General features: G+C 47.6%; 1 protein-coding gene across 1 annotated transcript in view; it reads right to left on the bottom strand.

Annotated features, from left to right (window-relative positions):
* Positions 1–1,118: 1,118 nt before the first annotated feature.
* TMEM38B (transmembrane protein 38B) overlaps positions 1,119–25,828 on the bottom strand; it is an 85,211-nt gene continuing 60,501 nt past the window's right edge. The window contains exons 7-8 of the transcript XR_006580490.1: positions 23,028–23,153; positions 1,119–1,664 (exon numbers count right to left, since the gene is read on the bottom strand). The gene's annotated coding sequence lies outside the window, so the exon portion shown is untranslated. The remainder of the gene's footprint in view (positions 1,665–23,027; positions 23,154–25,828) is intronic.

Here is a 25,828-nt window from a genome sequence, read left to right as displayed (position 1 = left end):
AAAGAAACCTTAGTGTACATGAGAATCAGACCCTTAATTGTCAGGTAGCACACAGTTTGGCCAAGGACAAGAGGAGAAATGTCCACACTTTCCGCTTGCTGTCACTTCTTCAAAGCAACATGCTCCCATCATCCTGTCTGTGGCCTAGTGCTAAGGTGAAGACAAATGTGTGTTTGCTCACCTTCATATCACAGATCACTTCCAGCCCCTTTCTGCTGCAACATTTTCTCCTTGTCTCGCATGCCAAAGAGCCACAATTAACGTGCCATTGTTTCCAGCAGTACATTGTCCCAGCCAGGAGAGAATTATGTAGACTTTTCCCATGAACAGAGGGATTTCTTGGTATTCAGGTGGATTAGCGTAGCCAAAAAAAAAAAAATATTCCAGAAAGTCCACAGGGGTCAGGAACTTTCTCCACCTCTCTCCCCCAAAGTTGCTTATATTCCAAACCCAAACTTGGTTTTCGAGTTGTTCTTTATGTTTTGTATTGCAACCTTGGCTAATGCTTTAATATGTGCTGCAATTTCTTTCATTCTTTTTCCCACGCTTTCTTTCTCTCGGAAAGTCTCTAATATATGTAGTCCCTTTTCATTCTTGGCCACCTAGGTTTCCAGTTCAGCTTTGCCATCCAGGGTCATCAAAGCCTTTGCCAGCCTGTTCTACTGAGGCTATCTTCAAACATTTGTAATCACAGGGTCCTTAGTTTCAGCATCTGAAATCAGGTTGATAGACCAAAGATGGCATTGGTTGTACTCTAAAATCCTCTCCTCATTGGCTTTGGGTTTATTTTCTGGCACTGGTTTTTCTTTGTAGGTGTAAGCTCTGGGCTTCAAAAGTACATAAATCCTGAAGTCTCTCTTTACTTTTTCTTTTCTTCAAGTATTAAATGATCACTGAGCATGAGCAGGTCTGGAGCAGATCCTCCTCCATGGCAGATGTTGAGCTCTCTCTCTCTTTTAGTAATAAACATTTTGGACTTACTTTTAAACAAACAAAACAAATATTTAAAGCATTTTGTTTTCATTCCAGTGATTTATAATCAAACCAAATTCTATAAAACTAAGCCAAAACTAGGTGAGAACTAAGCATGAGGAAATTTCAGCAAAAATAGATTATTTCTGCCAAATTTATAACTGACTGATAGAAACGCCATCTATGAAGAACCTCTGTAAAGCCTTAGCCTTAATTACTGTAGCACTAGTGCAATGCCAAAACAAATAAGAAATTAATTTAATGGGGGGGGGGGCAGATTCTCAACTGGTGTCAATCAGCCTAGCTCCTTCATCAGCTAAGGATCTGGCCTTATGAATTTTAGAGCACATCCTTCATTATTCTGTTAACACTTTATTTTTATGTTTTATACTATTCTTCCTGATAGTACAGTATAGGCTTTTGAGATCCCTCCTACATGCTGGTTTGGCAGTAATACATTACAAAATATTCCAGTGCAGAATCATTTCTAGAAACAATTATTTCATGCCACCATCTACATTCTTGGAACTTATAATGTGTATTTGTTTCCTTACAGGCATGGCAGAACAGATGAGGATACAGCCAATGCAGTCTTCTTCAGGTGTACAGTTCCAACTGGATAGTTGTGGAAGGCACGGAGTTAGCCAAAACATTGTGATATTGTTCTTAATCTTCTGTCTTCCAGATGTGACCTGAAAAACACACCCATGCACAGTGGGCACCAACTGTAAATACTCAGCATTTGCCTCTCCAAAATGATTGGGGTACTACTATGGTACCTCCTAGTTCTAGGTACAGAAAGATACCATGGTTACTGCAGGCATCTGTGATAGAAAAGGTTGAATCTTTAATGGCACCCACTCTACAGTGTCTAATATTTACAAATGTGTTAGCCATTGCGTGTAGAGCATCCATAATAATGGATTACCCTCGGTGAGTGTTTCAGTAGCAATGTCTGTTCTTTTCAGAGCTGAGATAACACAGTAATGGGCACTGTATAATGATCTAGATTAGATAGGTTCATTGAATGTACAGGACCGCTACATCCAGGTGGACTGAAGAATGCTGCTAAGGATTATATTTTTAAATGTATTAGAGGATTGTGAGTACGCTGGGGCAGGGGAACAGAAGTAAATATCCCTTTGTGAGATAACTAAGTTTGAAGGAACAGCTAATGAGTGGTGGGGGGTCAAGCATATTTTGATAGAAGTGAAGCAAAGAGGCACAGAAGCAGTGGTTTAGCCATGTGGAGACCTGGGAGAACCTTGGATATTCTGTTTCCTGTGATTGCAGAAACCAAAGGCACCACCCGAGCTCATGTGTTTAGGGATTACTTACTGAATAGGATCATCATTAGGCATAACCATCATGGGAAACAGCACTTGAATCAAAGGAACTCATCCCAGAATGCTGCTGTCTCCCGTCAACTATAGTAGCAGTGTGTCCTTATCATGGTGTAATGTTACACTTGTAACATACTATAGTAATAAGATTTCCTTGTACTAATACCGCCTAGGTTTTATATAATGCTTTTATCATAGAAGATTAGGGTTGGAAGGGACCTCAGAGGTCATCTAGTCCAACCCCCTGCTCAAACCACTGATCTATCCCTCCCCACCATAATACAGATATTTTACCCAAACGGGAGACACAAACTTTGGGGCAATTGTATAAATTTGCCAGGTGCAAATATCAATTTAATCACTCAGTGATTTCATGTCATACTTTGAACTTTGGGGTACAGATGTGGGTACCCACATTAAAGACCCCCTAAGCTTATTTTTACCAGCTTAAGTTAAAAACCTTAAGGCACAAATTTTATTTTGCCTTGAACAGTATGCTGCTACCACCAAGTGATTTAGACAAAGAATTAGGGAAAGGACCACTTGGAGTTTTATTTCCCCAAAATATTTCCCGCAAGTCCTGCACCTCCTTTTTGGGGGAAGGCTTGAGAATAATATTTTTACCAATTGGTACAGGTGAACACAGACCCAAACCCTTGGATTTTAAGAACAATGAAAATTAATTGGGTTTTTAAAAAGAATTTTAATTAAAGAAAAGGTAAAAAGAATTACTATCCTAATTTTACAAAGGTAAGTACTTTACAGAATAAACAAAAGATTTAAAAACACAGAGGATTTTTTTTTTTTAGGTAAAATTTTAAAGTTACAAAAACAGGGATAAACTTTTTATTTTTTAGCACAGGGAAAATTTACAAGCTAAATTTGGAGGATGGTGTGGACTGCACCCTTAGCAAGTTTGCAGATGACACTAAACTGGGAGGAGTGGTTGATACGCTGGAGGGTAGGGATAGGATACAGAGGGACCTAGACAAATTAGAGGATTGGGCCAAAAGAAAAAGACGGTTACTCACCTGTAGTAACTGGTGTTCTTCGAGATGTGTTGCTCCTATCCATTCCATGTAGGTGTGCGCGCCGCGCGTGCACGGCTCTTCGGAACATTTTTAGCCTAGCAACTCCGGCGGGCCGGCTGGCGCCCCCTGGAGTGGCGCCGCCACGGTGGCGGATATATACCCCAGCCGGCCCGTCCGCTCCTCAGTTCCTTCTTGCCGGCTATTCCGACAGTGGGGAAGGAGGGCGGGATTGGAATGGATAGGAGCAACACATCTCGAAGAACACCAGTTACTACAGGTGAGTAACCGTCTTTTCTTCTTCGAGTGATTGCTCCTATCCATTCCATGTAGGTGATTCCCAAGCCTTACCTAGGCGGTGGGGTCGGAATGAGACGTGGCGGAGTGTAATACCGCAGAGCCGAAGGCTGCGTCGTCTCGAGACTGGTGCACCAACGCATAGTGGGACGCGAAGGTATGGACTGAAGACCAGGTGGCCGCTCTACAGATGTCCTGGATGGGGACATGGGCCAGGAAAGCGGCCGATGAGGCGTGTGCCCTTGTCGAGTGTGCGGTGAGTCGGCACGGGGGAACGCGAGCAAGCTCGTAACACGTTCTGATGCAGGACGTCACCCAGGAAGAAATCCGTTGCGAGGAAACTGGCTCGCCTTTCATGCGGTCAGCTATTGCCACGAACAGCTGGGACGAACGCCGAAAAGGCTTCGTGTGGTCGATGTAGAACGCGAGTGCTCTGCGGACGTCGAGGGTATGCAGCTGCTGTTCCCGAGGCGAGGCATGCGGCTTCGGGAAGAAGACCGGGAGGAAGATCTCCTGGTTGAGATGGAAGGCCGACACCACCTTGGGGAGGAAGGCCGGGTGTGGTCGGAGCTGCACCTTGTCCCCGTGGAAGACGGTATACGGGGGACCCGCCGTCAGGGCGCGGAGCTCTGAGACCCGTCTGGCGGATGTGATTGCCACTAGGAAGGCCACCTTCCAGGTAAGATGGAGGAGAGAGCACGTAGCGAGGGGCTCGAAGGGTGGGCCCATGAGCTGGGCGAGGACCAGGTTCAGATCCCATGTCGGAGCAGGAGGACGCACCTGCGGGTAGAGACGGTCTAACCCTTTAAGGAATCGTGATACCATCGGGTTGGAGAAGATCGAGCGACCTCCTATAGCTGGTCGAAATGCTGACAGCGCCGCCAGGTGCACCCTGAGGGACGAGATTGCAAGACCTTGACCTTTTAGGTACCAAAGGTAGTCGAGGACAGTTTGGATGGGGGCCGAGAAAGGGTTGATACCTCTCTGGTCGCACCAGAGGGCAAAGCGCTTCCACTTGGCGAGGTAAGTAGTTCGCGTTGAAGGTTTCCTGCTTTCGAGCAGAACTTGCTGCACCGCTGCGGAGCAATCTCTCTCTGCGTCGGTTAACCACTCAGGAACCAAGCTGTAAGATGCAGCGATTGCAGGTTCGGGTGACGAAGCCTGCCGAGGTCCTGGGTTATGAGGTCCGGCCACAGCGAAAGGGGAACGGGTTCCCGAACCGACAGCTCGAGTAGCAGGGTATACCAGTGCTGCCTCGGCCAGGCCGGAGCGACGAGTATGATGCGGGCGCTGTCTCTCCGGATCTTGAGCAACACTCGGTGGACGAGCGGAAACGGAGGAAACGCGTAGAGAAGAGGCTCTGTCCATGACAGGAGAAACGCATCCGAGAGGGAGCCTGGAGCTTGACCTTGGAAGGAGCAGAACCTGTGGCATTTGCGGTTGGTCCGTGAAGCAAAGAGGTCTATCTGGGGAAAGCCCCACCTCTGGAAGATGGAATAAGCCACATCTGGGCGAAGGGACCACTCGTGAGAGGCGAAGGACCTGCTGAGGCGGTCGGCCAACGTGTTCTGCGCTCCCGGCAGAAAAAACGCTTCGAGGCGAATCGAGTGGGCTACGCAGAAATCCCAGAGGAGCAATGCCTCGTTGCAAAGTGGGGAGGACTGCGCTCCGCCCTGCCTGTTGACATAAAACATGGCTGTGGTGTTGTCCGTGTAGACCGCTACACAGCGGTTCTGCAGGTGAGCCCGAAAGGCGAGACAAGCTAAGCGGATGGCTCTCAGCTCCCGGACGTTGATATGGAGGGAGAGCTCCTGGGGTGACCAGAGACCCTGGGTGTGTCGGTCTCCTACGTGAGCCCCCCAGCCCAGCGCCGAGGCGTCCGTCGTCAGGGTGATTGACGGGCGAGGCGGGCGGAACGGAACTCCCTCGCAGACCGTTTCCGGGTCCAGCCACCAGGTGAGCGTCTGGAGAGCGGGCCTTGCCACCGTTACCACCATGTCTAGGGGATCGCGATGAGGGCGGTACACCGACGCCAGCCACATTTGGAATGGGCGAAGTCGCAGCCTGGCGTGTGCGGTCACAAATGTGGACGCTGCCATGTGACCCAGGAGGCGGAGGCAGGATCGCACCGTTGTAGTCGGAAAGGCCCGCAGTGCCCGAATGAGGGAGGCCAACGTCTCGTGCCGAGTGCGCGGGAGGGACGCTCTGGCCAGATTGGAGTCGAGGACCGCTCCTATAAACTCCACTCTTTGCGCTGGAACTAAGAGGGACTTCTCGGTGTTGACAAGCAGGCCGAGAGACCGGAACAGATGTAGAATCTCGGTCACCTGATTCGCCACCAGCTCGTGGGAGCGGCCCCGAATGAGCCAGTCGTCGAGATATGGGTAGACATGGATGCGACGACGGCGGAGGGCTGCGGTGATGACCGCCATGCACTTGGTGAATACCCTCGGCGCGGTGGAGAGGCCGAAGGGGAGCACTGTGAACTGGTAATGAGCTCCGTTGACCATGAAGCGCAGGAAGCGTCTGTGGGGGGGGTAGATTGCCACATGAAAGTAGGCATCCCTCATGTCGAGGGCCGCAAACCAGTCTCCCGGATCCAGGGAAGGGATAATGGACCGCAAGGTTACCATTCGAAACTTGAGCTTGCACAGGTATCTGTTGAGCTCCCAGAGGTCTAAGATGGGACGAAGGCCTCCTTTCGCCTTGGGGATGAGGAAGTATCTGGAATAGAATCCCCTGCCTCGCCTGCTGGGAGGCACCTCCTCGATGGCACCCACGCTCAACAGAGATTGGACCTCCTGTAAGAGGACTTGCTCGTGAGAGGGGTCCCTGACGAGGGACAGGGAGGGTGGGTGGGAGGGAGGGGGCGAGATGAACTGTAGGCGGTAGCCGTATTGGACAGTGCTGAGGACCCAGCTGTCTGATGTTACAGATGACCACGCCCGGAGGAAGCGGGAAAGGCGATCGGAAAACAGAAGGGGTGGATCCTGATTGGAGAGAGGTGGGCGGCCCTCGGGCGTCCCATCAAAAGGTCGTCTTTGGGCCTTGAGGGGCCTTGGACGATCCCTGGGCTTGGTTACGCCGCCCGCCCGATGGTCTGCGGCGGAAGGGGGCTGAGCGCCGATTGTTAGGCGGACGAGGTCTGTTGTATTGATAGGGCCGATAAGGTTGACGCCGGAAGGAACGCCTTTGGGTGGCCGGCGTGTGCATTCCTAATGTGCGGATCGCCACTCTGCCGTCCTTTAGGGTCTGAATGCGGGTATCAGTTTTTTCTGAGAATAGACCCTGCGTCTCAAAAGGAAGGTCCTGGAGCGTATATTGGACCTCCGGCGGCAGAGTAGAGGACTGGAGCCATGCAATGCGTCGCATGGTTACCCCTGATGCTATGGTCCTGGCCCCCGAGTCCGCTGCATCTACCGCCGCCTTAATCAAGGTTCGGGAAGCCAGCTTTCCTTCCTCCAGCAGTGCCGAGAATTCTCGGCGGGAATCCTGCGGGGTGAGCTCTGTAAATTTCCCTAGGCAGCCCAAGATGTTGAATGTATATCTTGAGAGCAGGGCCATTTGATTGGCTATGCGGAGTTGTAGTCCGCCCGCTGAGTAAATTTTCCGGCCTAACAAGTCCATGCGCTTGGACTCTTTCGACTTTGGCGCAGCGGCTGTCCGTGCCGCTCCCGGTCATTGACAGAGTGGACAACGAGAGAGTCCGGAGCCGGGTGAACGTAAAGGTATTCGTACCCCCTCGGGGGGACCGAGTACTTCCTCTCAACTCCGCGTGCTGTAGGCGGGACGGAGGAGGGCGACTGCCAGATAGCGGCATTGTTCTTTTGTATTGTCCGGATGAAGGGGAGCGCTACCCTCACGGGGGCCTCCGCTCCCACCACATCCGTGATGGGGTCATCGACCTCCTGGACTTCTTCCACGGGTAGGTTGATGGCCTTAGCCACCCTTCTGAGAAGGTCCTGGTGCGCCTTGATGTCGATCGGCGGAGGTTCCGACGGTGCCGCCCCTGCCACCGCCTCATCGGGGGAGGAGGATGAGGAAGGACCCGGTAGGACTTCTTCCGGTGCCTGCTCCGTGTCTGCGGGAATAGGTGCCCGCGTTTCATGCCCCAAGTGCGTGCCGTGAGCGGCGGCCTGTGGAGTGGGGGACGGAGGTGCCCTGCTGACAGTGGCTACCGGTACCGACCGCACCGAGCCTGGCTGCCGCGGCGGAAGAGGAGGCCCCTGTTCATGTTCGGCCCAAGGCACCCAAAATCCCCATTGCTGAGGTCCATGCGCTGGTGGGAGGGACCCCGCCCGGAAGTCAATTGCGCTGCCCTCAGGGGAAGCGACTGAGGGCTCCCTTGATGGCCAGGGGGGAGCCGAAGCGGTGGTCGGCCGGACGTCCGGTGCCGGAGTAAAGTGCCCCCGCGGTGCCGACGGACGGTGCCGGTCGTCACGTGGTCTAGCCGGCGAACGGGACCTGCGCGTGGCGCGGTGCTGGGAGCTCGACCGGCGGTGCCGGGAGCTCGACCTTCGGCCCCGGGAGCTGGACCGGCGGCCCCGGGAGCTCGACCTGCGGCGTCGGGAGCTCGACCGACGGTGCCGGGATGCGGATCTGGACCGCGTGCGGCGGCGCCTGGAGCGGCTACATGACTCTCGACGCCTCTCGCGGTGCCTGGAGCCGGACCTGGTGCGGTGCCGGCGACTCGGCGACCGGGACTTGGAACGTCGTCGGGAGTGCGACCGGTACCGCGACTGGGAGCGGTACCGGGACTGCGACCGGCGAGGAGACGGGGAGCGTCGTCTTGACGTGGATCGTCGTGCCCGGTGCGGTGGAGAGCGGTGCCGTGAGCGAGATCGGGATCGAGATCTGGCGGCGGTGCTGCAATCAGCTCGGTCGGCCGGGGACGGGGGGCGCATCATAAGTGGCTTCCCAATAGATTTGAGAGTCCGCACCGGTGGCAACGGCAGCTGAGCGCTTGTATCAGCGGTAAGGTCAATCAAGTGTCTTGCCGTCGCGAACGCCTCGGGCGTGGACGGCAGCCTCAGCTCCTCCTCAGTAGGTGCCGGGGAGCTGGGCGGTGCCGGAGTCAACGGGCCTTGCGGCGCCGGAGTCAACGGCACGGTGCACGTTTTGTGCACAGCCTCAGCCTGCACCGTTACAGTCGGAGGCGGCTGGGCTAACGGTCTCTTGTGCTTCTCAGAGACCGTCTTCGGCACTTTGCGCTTCTTTCCCAGGGAGAGGGAGCGGTGCCGGGTCTTCGGTGCCGGGTGCCGAGGTGCATTGGCACCGGGGCGGCTGGGTGCGGTCGGCGCGCTGCTAGCTGAGGCAGTCTTTGGCGCCGCCGGTGCCGGCGGTTGGAGGGCTGACTCCATGAGGAGTTGTTTCAACCGTGAGTCCCGCTCCTTCCTCGTGCGAGGCCTGAAAGCGATGCAGATGGGGCACTTGTCCGACCGGTGCGACTCTCCAAGACAGCGGAGGCAGGAGTCGTGCGGGTCACTCACCGGCATAGACCGCTGGCAAGCCGCGCAGGGCTTGAAACCCGCCGGTCCGGGCATAAGCCCGCACCGGGGCGGAAGAAGAGGGCTAACCCCTCTAATTCCCTAATGACTATCGTAACACTAACTATAGAACTATTAACAAGACTTAACAACTATGATAACTATATACACTAACGATCGGAGAACGCTAAGGCTGTGGAGGAAAGCAGATCACTCCACTGTTCCTACTAGCCGTCACGGGCGGAAAGAATGAACTGAGGAGCGGACGGGCCGGCTGGGGTATATATCCGCCGCCATGGCGGCGCCACTCCAGGGGGCGCCAGCCGGCCCGCCGGAGTTGCTAGGCTAAAAATGTTCCGAAGAGCCGTGCACGCGCGGCGCGCACACCTACATGGAATGGATAGGAGCAATCACTCGAAGAAGAACCTGATGAGGTTCAACAAGGACAAGTGCAGAGTCCTGCACTTAGGACGGAAGAATCCCATGCACTGCTATAGACTAGGGACCGAATGGCTGGGCAGCAGTTCTGCAGAAAAGGACCTAGGGGTTACGGTGGACAAAAAGCTGAACATGAGTCAACAGTGTGCCCTTGTTGCCAAGAAGGCTAATGGCATTTTGGGTTGTATAAGTAGGGGCATTTCCAGCAGATCGAGGGATGTGATCATTCCCCTCTATTCAGCACTGGTGAGGCCTCATTTGGAGTACTGTGTCCAGTTTTGGGCCCCACACTACAAGAAGGATGTGGATAAATTGGAGAGTCCAGCGGAGGGCAACAAAAATGATTAGGGGGCTGGAGCACATGACTTATGAGGAGAGGCTGAGGGAACTGGGATTGTTGAGCCTGCAGAAGAGAAGAATGAGGGGGGATTTGATAGCTGCTTTCAACTACCTGAAAGGGGGTTCCAAAGAGGATGGATCTAGACTGTTCTCAGTGGTAGAAGATGACAGAACAAGGAGTAATGGTCTCAAGTTGCAGAGGGGGAGGTTTAGGTTGGACATTAGGAAAAACTTTTTCACTAGGGAGGATGGTGAAGCACTGGAATGGGTTACCTAGGGAGGTAGTGGAATCTCCTTCCTTAGAGGTTTTTAAGGTCAGGCTTGACAAAGCCCTGGCTGGGATGATTTAGTTGGGTTTGGTCCTGCTTTGAGCAGGGGGTTGGACTAGATGACCTCCTGAGGTCCCTTCCAACCCTGAGATTCTATGATTCTATGATTAAAACAAAAGATAATCTAACACTTTTTTTTTGCTATTACTTACTATTTTTGCAATATTAGATGTTTAGCTTAGAGATGCATTTTTTTTACCCTGGTTTCTTGTTGACTTTGGGAGACAGACAAAAAACCTTTCCCCACAGACTTGAAAGTATTATTTCCCCTTATTGGTCCTTTTGGTTAGGTGCCACACAGGTTATCTGAGCTTTTTAACCCTTTACAGGGTAAAGAGGGATTTTATGCTACCCTCAGCTGTATGTTTATAACACACCCCCAAATTGTAGACCAGGGGTAGGCAACCTATGGCATGCATGCCAAAGGCAGCACACGAGCTGATTTTCAGTGGCACTCACACTGCCTGGGTCCTGACCACTGGTCTGGGGGGCTCTGCATTTTAATTTAATTTTAAATGAAGCTTCTTAGACATTTTAAAAACTTTATTTACTTTACATACAACAATAGTTTAGTTATATATTATAGACATAGAAAGAGACCTTCTAAAAATGTTAAAATGTATGACCGACACACGAAACCTTAAATTAGAGTGAATAAATGAAGACTTGGCACACCACTGCTGAAAGGTTGCCGACCCCAGTTGTAGACAGTGCTGGACAGCCTGCTTTACACTGGCTGTGATTTTTTTTTTTTTGGAGCTTTAGGAGAACGCAGAATTAATAAGACACGTGCACCTTTAGATATACTACTGATTATGTAAAAACTAACTATTTTTTACATTTTAAGGACAATTTTAACCAGTTGATTTTGGGAAACTTTATGGGAGAGTGCATTAGCCACTTCTTTAGAAGCTTTTGAAATGTGTTGCATTTTAAAATTAAAATTTTGGAGAGCTAAACTTTACCAAAGACATTTTTTGTTATTGTTTTTGATGGTATGAAGCCACTTTAGTGCAGCATGGTTGGTTTGCAGGTGGAAACGCCGTTTTTAAACATATGGGCATAGCTTTTTTAGCATATATACAATAGCGTAATTTTTTTTTTCTGACTGACCAGTGGCTTTTTTTTTTTAAGGAAGTTTTTTGCTGAGAAACACAACAGGATGGAAATTTTGATTTTTTTTTTTTGGCATTAAAACTGCTTTTACACCATGCTTGGACGCATTTGTGGTTCCTAGGAAAGGTTTGTTAAAATTTGGGGCCCTTAGCACAGGGTTAGACATGGGTGTTGCTTTAAGCTGCTTAAAGGCCTTTTGATGCTTTTTAGTTTATTGAACTGCATTTGGCTGGGTTTGTTTGGTTAGATTTGTTAATGGGGCAGCAATTTGGCTGTAGTGTGGTACAAATCACCTGTAATGTCTGGCCAAGCCTAAGAAGGAGTGGACCTATTTCTTTGCTATCCAAAAGTGGCCTGTCCCAAAGTCAGTTACTTTGGCCTGTAGGAGGTTGATAGTTTTTTGACCCACCTGGGTTTAAGGTAAGTTATTTGGTTTAGGCCTATTTGACACTTTTTAGCCTTAACAGTTAGTTCTGCCTCTCTTATGCGCTTGAAGACTTTTTGCAGATGCTTTAGGTGTTTTGCCCATGAATTAGAAAAAATGGCCACATAATTAAGGTAGGTGTCTGCAGATTTTTTTTTAATTTCGCTAGGAAATCATTTACAAGTTTTTGGAAGGTGGCGGGTGCATTTTGCAGCATGAAAGGGAGCACATTAAATTTATACGGCCCTGCATGGGTGATGAAAGCTGACCTTTTTTTGGTGGGTTTATTTAGCGGTACTTGCCAGTACCCCTTGGTTAAGTTTAAGGTAGAGATGAACTGGGCATGTCCCAGTTTTTTTAATAGCTTATTTGTGCATGGCATTGGATAGTTGTTTGGGCGAGTTACAGCATTTAGCTTACGGTAGTTCATGCAAAAGCCTATTTTTCCATTTGATTTGGGAACTAGAACCACTGGAGATGCCCATGCACTGTTAGAGGGGTGGATTACGCCCATTTGTAGCATGTTTTAGATTTTTTGTTTTATAGCAGTTTTGGCTTGAGGAGACACCCGGTAAGGTTGGCCTTTAATTGGGTGAGCATTACCTGTGTCAATGGAGTGGTATTCCCGTTTGGTCTGTCCTGGGGTGGCTGAGAACATTGGCGCGAAGCTAGTGCATGGCTCCTTGATCTGCTGTTGCTGCATACATTCAAGGCTTATTGAGAGGTTTCCCTTTTTTACGCCACCGTTACTTTTTTTCTTTCTTTTTTTTTGGGGGGGTAGTAGACACCTTTAGACCACTTACCGTTATTTTCTTCCTGAGCTGTAAACTGGAAAACCTTTAATTCTTTGCAATAAAAGGCCTTTAGAGAATTAACATGGTATACCTTAGGCTTTAGGTTTCAGGTGGGGGCTGCTATGAGATAGTTAACAGGTCCCAGGTGCTTTTGGACTGTGAATGGCCCTTTCCACGACGTTTTTATTTTATGGGCCTGGAGCGCTTTTAAGACCATGACTTGGTTTCCTACTTTGAAGGAATGCTCTCTGGCATGTTTATTATACCAGGCCTTTTGCTTTTTTTGAGCATTTTTAAAGGTTTTTTTAGCACGGGCTAAAGAGTTTTGGAGGGTGTTTTGTAGGTTGCTTACAAAGTTCAGAATGTTAGTTTTGGAGAAGGTGTAAACCCCTCCCATTGCTGCTTTACCAACTGTAATGGCCCCTTAACCTTGCGGCCGTACACAAGTTTAAATGGTGAAAACCCTAAACTCGGATGTGGTACAGCCTGGTAGGCAAAGAGCAACTGTTGCAACACTTGGTCCCAATTATGGGAGTGCTCATTTACGAATTTATGTATCATGGCCCCCAAAGTGCCATTAAACTTTTCCACCAGGCCATTTGTTTGACGGTGGTAAGGGGTGGCAACCAAGTGGTTCACCACATGAGCTTCCCATAGGTTTTTTATGGTCCCTGCCAGGAAATTAGTTCCCAAATCTGTGAGGATATCAGAGGACCAACCTACCATGGCAAAAATGTTTGTTAATGCCTGGCACACACTTTTAGCCCCGGTGTTGCTTAAAGCTACTGCTTCCGGCCATTGGGTGGCAAAATTAATGAATGTCAGTATGTACTGGGGGTTTTGGGGTGTCTTTTTTGGAAAATGACCCAGAATATTTACAGCTACTTGCTGAAATGGAACCTTAATTATGGGGAGTGGCTGGAGAGGTGCTTTGACCTGATCTGGGTTGTTGTTTTTTTTTTTTAACTTTTTGGCACTCCTCAAGACCGGACACAAGTAGAAATGTTCTTGCCCATTTCCTCCCAGTGGAAGGACTTTCCCAAATGGTTTTTGGTCCTGTTTACCCCAGCATGGCAACTAGGATGATCATGGGCTGAGCTGAAGAGCTTTACCCGGTACTTAGTTGGAACTACCAACTGTCTCTGAGGATGCCAGTCCTCCTTGTGCCCACCAGAAAGAAAGAGGGGTTTTTTTTTGGTTTTTTTTTAACCCAACAAACCGGGATCAGTTAGAAGAGCTGAGAGGCAGTGGGTTGCTTTGTGCCACCGCCCAAGCTTCCTGGACTCTGTTATTTGCTTCCTGCTTGGCCTGGAACTGTTTTCTTGATGCTGGAGACACCAGTTCCTTATTGAATTGTGGAGTTGGGCTTGGTTCCTTTGGAAGCGATGTAGGTGATGGGGCTGTTTTTGTTGACTGTGAACTGCTTTTTGCTGGCGCGCTATGTTGTATTTTAGGCTTGTCATAAACAGATAGTTAAGGGTTAATGTCTCTTTTACCTGTAAAGGGTTAAGAAGCTCAGTAAACCTGGCTGACACCTGACCAGAGGACCAATGAAGGGACAAGATATTTTCAAATCTTGTTGGAGGGAAGTCTTTGTTTGTGTTCTTTGTTTGGGGGTTGTTCGATCTCGGGACATGAGAGGGACCAGACGTCCATCCAGGCTCTCCAAATCTTTCTGAATCAGTCTCATGTTTTAATTTTGTAAGTACCCAGCCAGGAAAGCGTGTAGTCTTATGTTTGTTTTCTCAACCTGTAAATGTTTCTTTTGCTGGAAGGATTTTTTTACCTCTGTTTGCTGTAACTTTGAAACTTAGAAGGGGGGAGGGAGTCCCTCTAGGTTATATGAACTGAATACCCTGTAAGCATTTTTCATCCTGATTTTACAGAGATAATTCTTACCTTTTCTTTTCTTTAATTAAAAGCTTTCTTTTTAAGAACCTGATTGATTTTCTTTGTTTTAAGATCCAAGGAGTTGGGTCTGGACTCACCAGGAGTTGGTGGGGGGGAAAAAGGAGGGGGGATGGTTAATTCCTCTTTGTTTTAAGATCCAAGGAGTTTGGATCTGTGTAAAGCCTCTCAAGGCAACCAGGGAGGGGAAAGTCTGGGGGGAAAGGTGGGGGAATGGTTTATTTCCCCTTGTGTTAAGACCCAAGGGGTTTGGGTCTTGGGTTCCCCAGGGAAGGTTTGTGGGGATTGGAAAGTGTACCAAAACACTATATTTTTGGTTGGTGGCAGCGCTATCAGATCTAAGCTAGGAATTAAGCTTAGAAGGGTACATGCAGGTCCCCACCTTTTGGACGCTAAAGTTCAGAGTGGGGAACAAACCCTTGACAAGGCTTCTGCTGAGTTTTTTGCTTAGGTTTATTTTCTGCTACCAGTGCAGGCTTGCTGGTGCCCTCTGGCATTGGAGTTGTAGATGGGGTTGCAAGTCCTGGATTCAGGGCTGGCAATGATTTTGGTACTCATTGCTCCGCCAGTTCTGGCTCCGGGACTGGCTCGGTCTGGGTCTCTGTGGCTGGATCCACTACTGTTGTTGCCAGATGTTGGCATGGGGTTCGGTTCCATCACCTCAGTCTGGGTTTTTGGTAACACAGACTGGGCCCTTGTAGAAGACGCAGGAATGGAGCTAGGTGTAAAGGTTTGCTTAGCCTGGCTGCGATGACCATTCCCACCCTCTTGGCTAGCTTTACATGGTTGGCCAAGTCTCCCCCCAGCAGCATGGGAATGGGATAATGATTATATACTGCAAAAGTTCACATTTCTGATCAGCTCTTGTACTGGACAGGCAACTTGGCTGTAGGCAAGTCAAAAAATGTTGACTTGAAGGGTTTAATCATCACTTGGATTTTTGGGTCGATGAATTTGGGGTCCACTAAGGATTGGTATGGATAGCTGACACCTGTGCTTCAGTGTTCCTCCATGCTGTAACCTTTTTCCCGCCCACACTCACAGTTTTCCTTCGCTTTGAGGGTATTTGGGAGGCATTTGGGCCTGAGGACCTTTGGTGTGACCCCGGTGTAATAACCTGTAATTTGTTGGGGTTCTTGGGGCAGTTGGCCTTTACATGCTCGTTACATTTAAAAAAATCGCCCAGCTGACTGGTCACTGGGGTGAGGTGGGTTGCTGGAAAATGGTGTGGTGGGACAATAAGGTGTCTGGGGGTTTTGAGGGGGTGTAGGTGGGGCCTTGGGTTAACCCCAGTGGTATGGTGTGGTCTTGGGATGTCCCTTTTGGTATCTGCCCAAACTGCGACCAGGGTTGTTCCCCACTACTACCTCCACCGGTTTGGTTTTGATTTTCCCCACCTCTTTGGTGGTCTGGGACTGCTCATATTGATTAGCATAAGAAGCAAGACTTTCTGCTGAGTCCATTTTCTTATCCCATAACCACTGTTTTATATTATGGGTCATAGTTAGGAACTGCTTCTGTACAACCAAATTACACATTCCATCAAAGCTAATTACATCCCTTCCTTTGACCCATTTATTTAACAGATCCTTCATCTGGTTTACATAAGCCACATTACTTAGTCCAGCCCCTCTTTTAAGGGCTCTAAATTTTACTCTGTAAGTTTCAGGGGTCATTTGAAATTGTTATAAAACCAAATCCTTAAATTTACCATAGTCAGAAGCATTATCAATAGGCATCTTATTGAATATGTCCAGAGCTCTTTCAGTCAATTTTGCTAACAATGTGGTCATTTTGTGATTGTCAGGAATTGCATGGAGAGTGCAGTCTTTTAAAGATGATGAAATATTCAGCAATATTCCTGGATTCATTATACTGCGGACATAGTCATTCCCATTTGTGGATTTTTGGGGAAGTGGAGCCAGCGGGTGGAAGGTTTTGGTTTTTTTGACTTCATTACAGCCAGTTCACGCTTCTGGGTCTCTCTCTAGGCCTCCACAGCTCTCTTGTGGGCAGTTTCCTCTGCCTCCACCCTGGCTTTTTCTGCCTCCAGAGCTCTTTTGTGGGCATTTTTTTCTCCCTTCACCCTGGCTTTTTCTGCCTCCAGAGCTCTCTTGTGGGCAGCTTCTTTCCTGGCCATGTGTTTATCATGTTCTTTTATTCTTTCCTCAGCTTCAAATCTGGCTAATTCCAGTTTTTTCTGGATGTCACTTTCTGTCATCGTAGCCTCTCTGTGCTTAACCTAGCTTAACCCGAGAGCTAGAAAGAAAAGGAAAAAAACCCACTTGTGAATTCCCTTGCAGGAAGTTAACTACCCTGCCATCAGGCAGAGAAAAAAACTCCAGCTGCTCACAGCTTAAAAAAAAACTCTCTGCTTGTTAAGCAGTCAAAAAGGGGGAAGGGGGGAATTGTCCTTTTAAAATCCTAGTGGGCTTTTGGTTCAAAATGATCCCACCACGCTGCCACCATGTCAAGGTTCCTTCCTCACGCTGAATTCTGGGGTACAGCTGTGGGGACCTGCATGAAAGACCCCCTAAGCTTATTTTTACCAGCTTAAGTTAAAAATTTTCCCAAGGCACAAATTCCACCTTGAACAGTATGCTGCCACCACCAAGTGATTTAGACAAAGAATCAGTGAAAGGACCACTTGGAGTCCTATTCCCACAAAATATTTCCCCAAGCCCTGAACCCCCTTTCCTGGGGAAGGCTTGAGAATAATATCCTCACCAATTGGTACAGGTGAACACAGACCCAAACCCTTGGATCAATGAAAAATCAATTGGGTTCTTAAAAGAAGAATTGTAATTAAAGAAAAGGTAAAAGAATCACCTCTGTAAAATCAGGACGGTAAGCACTTTACAGAATAACAAAAGATTCAAAAACAGAGGATTTCCCCTCTAGGCAAAACTTTGACGTTACAAAAATAGGGATAAACCTCCCACTTAGCACAGGGAAAATTTACAAGCTAAAACAAAAGAACCTAACGCATTTTTTTGCTATTACTTACTATTTTTGCAATATTAGATGCTTAGCTTAGAGAGATATATTTTCCCTGCCCTGGTTCCTTGTTGACTCTGGGAGACACAGACAAAAAACCTTCCCCTACAGATTTGAAAGTGTCCTCTCCCCTTATTGGTCCTTTCGGTTAGATGCCACACAGATTATCTGAGCTTCTTAACCCTTTACAGGGTAAAGAGAGCTTTTATGCTACCCTTAGCTGTATGCTTATGACACATGTCAAGTTGTACCTGTGCTCTCAGGCTATGTCTACACTCGGAGCTAGGGGTGTAATTCCCCTGCTCATATACACACATTCGTGCTAGCTCTCATTGAGCTAGCATGAGTATAAACAGCTGTGATGCCACAGTAGCACTGGTAGTGGCAGCGAAGGCACAGCTGAGCTAATGTACTTAATGCTTTTTTTGCCTCTGTTTTCACTAACAAGGTCAGGTCCCAGACTACTGCACTGGGCAACACAGCATGGGGAGGAGGTGACCAGCCCTCTGTGGAGAAAGAAGTGGCTCAGGATTATTTAGAAAAGCTGGACGAGCACAAGTCCATGGGGCCGGATGCGCTGCATCCGAGGGTGCTAAAGGAGTTGGCCGATGAGATTGCAGAGCCATTGGCCATTATCTTTGAAAACTCATGGCGATCAGGGGAGGTCCCAGATGACTGGAAAAAGGCTAATGTAGTGCCCATCTTTAAAAAAGGGAAGGAGGAGGATCCTGGGAACTACAGGCCAGTCAGCCTCACCTCAGTCCCTGGATAAATCATGGAGCAGGTCCTCAAGGAATCAATTCTGAAGCACTTAGAGGAGAGGAAAGTGATCAGGAACAGTCAGCATGGATTCACCAAGGGCAAGTCATGCCTGACTAACCTAATTGCCTTCTATGAAGAGATAACTGGGTCTGTGGATGAGGGGAAAGCAGTGGACGTGTTATTCCTTGACTTTAGCAAAGCTTTTGATACGGTCTCCCACAGTATTCTTGCCAGCAAGTTCAAGTAGTGTGGGCTGGATGAATGGATGGTAAGGTGGATAGAAAACTGGCTAGATGGTCGGGCTCAACGGGTAGTGATCAATGGCTCCATGTCTAGTTGGCAGCCGGTTTCAAGTGGAGTGCCCCAAGGGTTAGTCCTGGGGCGGGTTTTGTTCAATATCTTCATTAATGACCTGGAGGATAGTGTGGACTGCACCCTCAGCAAGTTTGCAGATGACGCTAAGCTGGGAGGAGTGGTAGATACGCTGGAGGGTAGGAATAGCATACAGGGGGACCTTGACAAAATTAGAAGATTGGGCCAAAAGAAACCTGATGAGGTTCAACAAGGACAAGTGCAGAGTCCTGCACTTAGGACGGAAGAATCCCATTCACTGTTACAGACTAGGGACCGAGTGGCTAGGCAGCAGTTCTGCAGAAAAGGACCTAGGAGTTACAGTGGACAAGAAGCTGGATATGAGTCAGTGTGCCCTTGTTGCCAGGAAGGCTAACAGCATTTTGGGCTGTATAAGTAGGGGCATTGCCAGCAGATCGAGGGATGTGATCATTCCCCTCTATTCGACATGGGTGAGGTCTTATCTGGAGTACTGTGTCCAATTTTGGGCCCCACACTACAAGGAGGATGTGGAAAAATTGGAAAGAGTCCAGCAGAGGGCAACAAAAATGATTAGGGGGCTGGAGCACATGACTTATGAGGAGAGGCTGAGGGAACTGGGATTGTTTAGTCTGCAGAAGAGAAGAATGAGGGGGGATTTGATAGCTGCTTTCAACTACCTGAAAAGGGGGTTCCAAAAAGGATGGAGCTAGGCTATTCTCAGTGGTGGCAGATGACAGAACAAGGAGTAATGGTCTCAAGTTGCAGTGGGGAGGTTTAGGTAGGATATTAGGGAAAACTTTTTCACTAGGAGGGTGGTGAAATACTGGAATGGGTTACCTAGGGAGGTGGTGGAATCCCCTTCCTTAAAGGTTTTTAAGGTCAGGCTTGACAAAGCCCTGGCTGGGATGATTTAATTTAACTGCTTTGAGTAGGGGGTTGGACTAGATGACCTCCTGAGGTCCCTTCCAACCCTGATATTCTATTCTAATCAGTGTGAATAAGGGTTGCTGAGTTTGGCCCAAAATGTCTCTATTTATTGTGGGACTTTTTCTTTTACATAATACAGCATCCCGTTTCTCCTGACACAGATTGTAAGAGAGGGGTCCATCGTATCTTCGGGTCTGACGTCCGGTGTAACACAGGAAATACCTTTCAGGCATGATGAAATTCTATCTTCCAGTCAGGCATCCAGTCTTGATTTGAACCCTTTAGGAGATGGAGATCCACCATATCCCTGGATAGTTTCTTCAAATCACCCACTATTAAAAAATGGTGTCCTAAATGCATCACATGGCTTTCTCCCAGGGCTTCCCCACTGTGCCGCCCATTTGTTATTCTTTCTAATATTTTCATCAACAGCAGCTCAGCCCTATGCAGAACAAAATATTTGAGCTTAAAATCTTAAACCTGTTCCTCCTCCCTGGCCTCTGGCACATATTTTCCAGCACTTGAATGTTATAAATAGGGGCAGATAGAGAGGAAAAATAGGAACATGTGAATTTTTAGTCCATTTAAATTAATCTAACTAAGAAAGCTTTCAGGTAGAGCAAAGTGGAAGAATGAGTGTTATTTTGCTTTAAAAACAGGGACTTGCTCCTCCTAAACAAGAACTGTTGATATGTAAGGCAGTCAGGTATTTAAATACCATTTTGGAATTAGCCAAGGAGCTGCTGAAATGCTAATGTCTTGTCAGGAGCCCTCTAAAATAGCTCTAGTTACCACTGGAACTTCCCAAATGCCAGGCTTCATCCGTGGCACATATTGTCTATATGAAGACACAGAGAAGTGGGCCTGATGTCTGAATAATATTGCCGCTTAAAGGCTCACAATTGGCACATGCAAACAGGTTCTGACAAGGCAATGATCAACATGCTCACTTGGCCAAATTCTTTCAGTCATACCAGAGCTATTCCATTGAAATCCATGAGGGCTGCATGGGTATAATCCTTATGGAAAAAATCCTGTGGAATTTAATAGGGACGAGACTAATAGGGCTCAGATTGAATAAAAATCATTCTGAGGGTCTCTAGACTGTCATAGAAAATTCTCCTTTCTATGATCCTAATCCTTCATCCAGACCTGCTAGTGCACTCATCTGCACCTGAATGGAATCCCACTGAAGTCAAGGAGATTTTGCGTGAATGCTCAGCTGATCCAATGCCACATTGGGCCTATTAAACTGGGGGATTTTTGTTCATTTTTAAACCATCAGATAGATCAATAGAAGGGATATAGTTCAAGGATTGTTCAAAAAAAACGATAGAAAGGGTTGTGGTTTCCCATTAAATTCTAGAACGCTAGTCCATGCTTATTTTCCCCCTCCTACAGTTCTTCACATCTTCTTGTCAATTGCTGGAAATGGGCCATTTTCATTACCACTACAGACAGTTCTTTTCCTCTCCTGCTGATAATAGCTCACCATAACTGATTGCTCTCCTTAGAGTGTGTATGGTAACACTCATTGTTTCAGTGTGTGTGTGTGTGTCTTCCTACTGTATTTTCCACTGCATGCATCCGATGAAGTGGGCTGTAGCCCACAAAAGCTTATGCTCAAATAAATTTATTAGTCTCTAAGGTGCCACAAGTACTCCTGTTCTTTTTGCAGATACAGACTAACAGGGCTGCTACTCTGAAACCTATTTCAGAAAGGTAACAGAGCAGAATCTGGCCCATTGTATCTCCAGGGGAAATTGCTATGGGAAAAATAGATGAAATGCATGTTTGCTGCTAAATGAGATGGGCACTAACACTGAGCCATCCATTTTTATGCCAAACTCCTCATTGAAATCAATGGTGAAAAGAGCTTTAAAATCAACCAGCATATCTGTCTGGTTGTTGAGACTTTCTGCTTTGCCTGTTGCATAGCAATGCAACAGACACATCCTAAGTGTGCGAAGCTGAATGTCAGATTTCTATTCCCCATCATTTAAGAGCTTCTCTTGCTATAGGAACTTTATCAGTTCCTGGTTCAGGGAAAAAACAAAAGACAAAATGGTTTTTCCCAAATACTTCAGCTGAGATCATTAGCTGGTGTGCTTTGGCACTGCTCCACTGAAGTCTAAGTTGGTTTGCATTTCACTTTAGAAAGAAGAATAAGCATGAATTCATCTTTGATCACATCAAAGGAAAGAATATATAGAAAGTTTAATAAAATTATATCTGTATGGGATTTGAGCTCACTATCTTTTACAGTACGCATCTGGCATTTGGGGACAAACTTTCCAGCAGCAGCTTTTCATTGTCTGATCATGGAGTTAAATGTGCACAAGTCTGCATCTGTATATTCCCTTTTATGAATATAGGTATGGTAATTGTGTGCATTCAAGCTGCATGTGCACAATTAGAGACCGGGTTAAGGTGTGTTGAATATCTTCTCACACCTGCTACTCTCTCTCTATAGTACCACCTTCTAGGGTGAGAGATGGATAATACAAAACTAGCAATAGCCACGCAATATTTTTCACAACGGTAATTTTCAACAGCGGAGGGCTCCCATAGACTCATAGACTTTAAGGTCAGAAGGGACCATTATGATCATCTAGTCTGACCTCCTGCAAAATGCAGGCCACAGAATCTCACCCACCCACTCCTGTAACAAACCCCTAACCTATGTCTGAGTTATTGAAGTCCTCAAATTGTGGTTTGAAGACCTCAAGCTGCAGAGAATCCTCCAGCAAGTGACCCGTGCCCCACGCTGCAGAGGAAGGCGAAAAACCTCCAGGGCCTCTGCCAATCTGCCCAGGAGGAAAATTCCTTCCCGACCCCAAATATGGTGATCAGCTAAACCCTGAGCATGTGGACAAGACTTACCAGCCAGCACCCAGGAAAGAATTCTCTGTAGTAACTCAGATCCCACCCCATCTAACACCCCATCACAGAACACTGGGCATACTTACTCCCAATACGGTTCCAGTTTTGATAATTAGTTTTAAAACCCCAAAGACAAAAAACAATACTGACTAAGTGCTATTGGGGCGCGATGGGGTTCAGCCAGACCAGGAAGGGGTTGTGTAACTTTGGGTACTTCTGTGTTGTGCAGCTTTGGCTCGGAGGCCTGACACCAGCAGCCTGCTCAGAGCACAGTGACTTCACCCTGGCTTCCACCAGCCTGGTCACTCCATGCAGGGTGATACTAACTGCCCCTCTGGCCCTGTGTCTACTCAAAACTGTCTCCCATGCAGTGCTCAGCCCTTCAAAACCTTATCAAGTTTGCTTCTCCTTTAGACACACAGTACACAGCATCAGCCTGTTAGTTTGGCTGAGGATTTTACTCTTCAGTTTGAAACACTCCAATAAAACAAGATTAAGTTTATTAACAGAGAACAGATATTTAAATGATCCCAAGTAGAAGGAACTGGGATCGAAATGGTTGCAAACAAACAAAACTAAAAAATATACTTATAAAAGACTAAAACCTGACTTAGGAAACTAGAGTTCTTTTGTTCAAACTAATTTTCTTACCACAGTCAATCTTCCAGCATGGCTGGCCAGTCCTTCGCCAGGATCCAACACAGAGCAGGAGGAACCAGGCTCCAGGGGGAGGTCACTGCTGTAAGCAGGCTGCTGGTATTGGGTTTTGAGCCAAAGCTGCAAAGCACAGAAGCATCCAAGGTTACAGGGCACGCTGTGACAACCCCGGACTGAGAACCCCCAAAGCATCCCAGCTATAAACGTGTGAAAAATGTTATGATAATCAGACTGTTTATTTCGATAAAAATACGAAGTGTTGAAGAGAATATTGTCCATAAATGCCTCTATACACAACACCTACCCTGTTAAAATGATCTTTATTGTGTATTACATTGGTCAGGTCAATATTAATGCACAAAGAAAAAAGGTTGTAATAGTTAATATTGTCAGAACAAATGCCCCATTCCTTTCAGGCATGTCTAGATAATAAGACAACGGTTCTTTTTGTGACTTGGAGTTGAGTCACTCCAGTACTAGGATTCTTTCTAATTATGTATTATATAGGCTTAATAGATTTTATAATTTTTCCTCAATGTACAGAGGCAAATTCCTCCATTGACTCAACTGGAGCTGCACCAGGGCTAAATTTGGCCCATTGTCTTTAATATTAGTAAATCAGCAGCATCTCTCTCATTACTACGTATAAAATATGTAGTAGGAAGGCTACAACTGGTTGGGGATTTTTTGTTGTTGAGAAATATTGATTCAGCTAAACTAAAACTGTAAGAAAGGGTCTTGATGAATTTCCCATTTTGAATTTTTTTTTAAAAAAAGGAGTCAAAATTGTCATTCTATTCTGACATTTTCTGAATGAAAAAGCTCCTATTTTGGGTTGAAACTTTTCACTGTAAAGTTTAAGTTAATTTGTTTTAAAATGTAAAAAAAAGTCAAAAATCAAAACAAAAATGTTTCAAAATGATTGAAAGAAATATTTCAGTTGACCCAATCTGATTTTATTTTATTTTGAGTTCACGAAGTATTTCAAGATTTCGACTTCTTGTCCTATTGCAGGAAAAATGTTGAAAATATCTCAAAACTTTTTGCAGGACAGGAAAACTGTTTGCTGCCCAGCTTTACTTGGGAGACACTATGACTTTCCACATAGCAACACTGCTCTCCAGCCCTTTCTCATACCAATAGTCCTAATTCATGGAATTGCCCCCATTGACTTCAGTGAGACTGCTAACATGGGGAAGGATGGGGATCAGGCCCAGCTCCAGTCCATTACATCTTCCTCGCCCCTTAAGCCAGCACTGAGTACATCTCACTGCCTAATACACATTGCCAGGACAATTGTACTAGGAAGGCTCAACATGATGGTGAGGAAACATACAATATGGCAGAACTGTTGAGGCTCTGAAAACCCAAATCGAGCTCTCTTAAGACAGATGAAAAACTTCCATTGAACTCAATAGCAGGAGCAGAACTCGCAGGAATAGATAAGCCACAGTCAATGTAATTCACCCCACTGGAATGCTCCGACTATGGGGCTCAGAGTGAATGGAACATAGGGAGTTGAAATTATAATATACAACACACACACACACACACGGCACCCCAGAGCCGAGCTGCAAGCCCTTCACCCCTACAGGTGTGGGTTACTCGCTGTGCATGAACACAAATCCTCAGCTCCTCTTAGAATCAGAAGATTAGGGTTGGAAGAGACCTCAGGAGGTCATCTAGTCCAACCCCCTGCTCAAAGCAAGACCAATCCCCAACTAAATCATCCCAGCCAGGGCTTTGTCAAGCCAGGCCTTATAAACCTCCGAGGATGGAGATTCCACCACCTCCCTAGGTAACCCACTCCAGTGCTTCACCGCCCTCCTAGTGAAATAGTGTTTCCTAATATCCAACCTAGACCTCCCCCATTGCAACTTGAGACCATTGCTCCTTGTTCAGTCATCTGCCCCCAAGAACAGCTGAGCTCCATCCTCTTTGGAATCCCCTTCAGGTGGTTGAAGGCTGCTATCAAATCCCCTCTCGCTCTTCTCTTCTGCAGATTAAACAAGCCCAGTTCCCTCAGCCTCTCCTCACAAATCATGTGCCCCAGCTCCCTGATCATTTTCGTCCGCTGGACTCTCTCCAATTTGTGCACATCTCTTCTGCAGTGTGGGGCCCAAAACTGGATGCAATACTCCAGCTGTGGCCTCACCAATGTCGAATAGAGAGGAATAATCACTTCCCTCGATCTGCTGGCAATGCTCCTACTAAGGCAGCCCAATATGCCGTTAGCCTTCTTGGCAACAAGGGCACACTGCTGACTCATATCTAGCTTCTCATCCACTGTAACCCCCAGCTCCTTTTCCACAGAACTGCTGCTTAGCCAGTCAGACCCCAGCCTATAGCAGTGCATAGGATTCTTCTGACTTAAGTGCAGGACTCCGCACTTGTCCTTGTTGAACCCCACCAGATTTCTTTTGGTCCGATCCTTCAACTTGTCTAGGTCACTCTGGACCCTATCCCTTCCAAACAGGGGTGGCTCCAGACCCCAGCACGTGCTTGGGGCGGCATGCCATGGGGGGCGCTCTACCGGTCACCAGGAGGGCGGCAGGCAGCTCCGGTGGACCTCCTGCAGGCGTGCCTGCGGAGGGTGCGCTGGTCCCGTGGCCCTCCTGCAGGCGTGCCTGCGGTGGGTCCGCTGGTGGCCGCATGGGACCAGCACACCCTCCGCAGGCTCGCCTGCGGGAGGTCCACCGGAGCCACGGGACCAGCGACCGGCAGAGCGCTTGGGGCGGCGAAATATCTAGAGCCGCCCCTGCTTCCAAAGTGGTCTAGTGAGAAGAGAAATTCAG

The sequence above is a fragment of the Mauremys mutica genome, chromosome 6 (assembly GCF_020497125.1).
Source record: "Mauremys mutica isolate MM-2020 ecotype Southern chromosome 6, ASM2049712v1, whole genome shotgun sequence".
Taxonomy (NCBI): Eukaryota; Metazoa; Chordata; order Testudines; family Geoemydidae; genus Mauremys; species Mauremys mutica.
This window is presented reverse-complemented; position numbering and strand designations above follow the sequence as displayed.